The 1,389-nt window shown below is 40.8% G+C and overlaps 1 pseudogene; it reads left to right on the top strand.

The window, feature by feature from the left end:
• Positions 1-640: 640 nt before the first annotated feature.
• LOC104168206 lies at positions 641-1,318 on the top strand (annotated as a pseudogene).
• Positions 1,319-1,389: the final 71 nt, after the last annotated feature.

Here is a 1,389-nt window from a genome sequence, read left to right as displayed (position 1 = left end):
AAAGGGGACAACTGAAGTGTTTTCTTGCTTTCAGATTTTTAATTTGTCCGTTTTCTCTTGCCCTCTCTCCCTCTGCCACTTTCATCATACAGGAGTGAAAATCGTCTGACAAGTTTCAAGACCCGGTCCTGTGCTTTCTGTACAACTGAAAGTTCCACTGGAAGTTTTATGCATACAAGTTTTATGTACTGTAACGCTAGGCCATTTCAGTTTCCAAGACTTCACTGATTTTAGGTTTCTCTGGAAGTGAAGCTGCTTCCCTCCTTTTGGTCTTTGCTTACCCAAAACTGTCATGACATTGATGAAATGTGGGAGAGCCCAGTGTGTGATCAGAACTTGGTACGCTGAACAGCTTCCCTGAAGCTTCTCCTTTACAGCTGTGCTCATGATACGGCAATGATTTTTAAAAGTTATTTATATGTGGGAAAAGACATGGAGGGAGATAGAGCCTGCAGCTGCGTTAATATACACTTTCTTCATTTGGGTGCTTAAGCGTATTTTAACAATAATGTCCTTACTGTGAAGCCATACTGTTAAAAAGGAGGGAGTCCTGAGTTGTGTGAAACCTTTTAAAACACACAGTAGTTATGTTTGGTGGCATAACTTGTTTTGTGTTGCTAACTGTTTGTTATTGTTTTAGTGGGAAGAAATTAGTGGACTGGATGAAAACTACACTCCTATACGAACATACCAGGTATGCCAGGTGATGGAATCAAACCAAAACAACTGGCTTCGGACTAACTGGATTGCAAAAAGCAATGCACAAAGGATTTTTGTAGAACTGAAATTCACCCTGAGGGATTGTAACAGTCTTCCTGGAGTTCTGGGGACTTGTAAAGAAACTTTTAACTTGTATTATTATGAAACAGACTACGACACTGGCAGGAATATCCGAGAAAACCAGTATGTAAAAATAGACACTATTGCAGCAGATGAAAGTTTTACCCAGGGTGATCTTGGGGAGAGAAAAATGAAACTTAACACAGAGGTGAGAGAAATTGGACCTTTGTCCAAAAAAGGATTCTATCTTGCGTTTCAGGATGTAGGGGCCTGCATTGCTTTGGTCTCTGTCAAAGTCTACTACAAGAAGTGCTGGTCCATCATTGAGAACTTAGCTATTTTTCCTGACACAGTGACTGGCTCAGAGTTTTCCTCTTTAGTTGAAGTACGAGGAACTTGCGTCAGCAGTGCGGAGGAGGAGGCGGAGAACTCGCCGAAGATGCACTGTAGCGCGGAGGGAGAATGGTTAGTGCCTATTGGAAAATGTATCTGCAAAGCAGGATACCAGCAAAAAGGAGACACGTGTGAACGTAAGTAAACATACAACTTGCTGCGATATGTACATTATAGGTCATATTCTACCAACTTTTTTTTTTTTTTTTTTTTTTT

This window comes from Cariama cristata, unplaced genomic scaffold (assembly GCF_000690535.1).
Source record: "Cariama cristata isolate BGI_N322 unplaced genomic scaffold, ASM69053v1 C11092424, whole genome shotgun sequence".
Taxonomy (NCBI): domain Eukaryota; kingdom Metazoa; phylum Chordata; class Aves; order Cariamiformes; family Cariamidae; genus Cariama; species Cariama cristata.
This window is presented reverse-complemented; position numbering and strand designations above follow the sequence as displayed.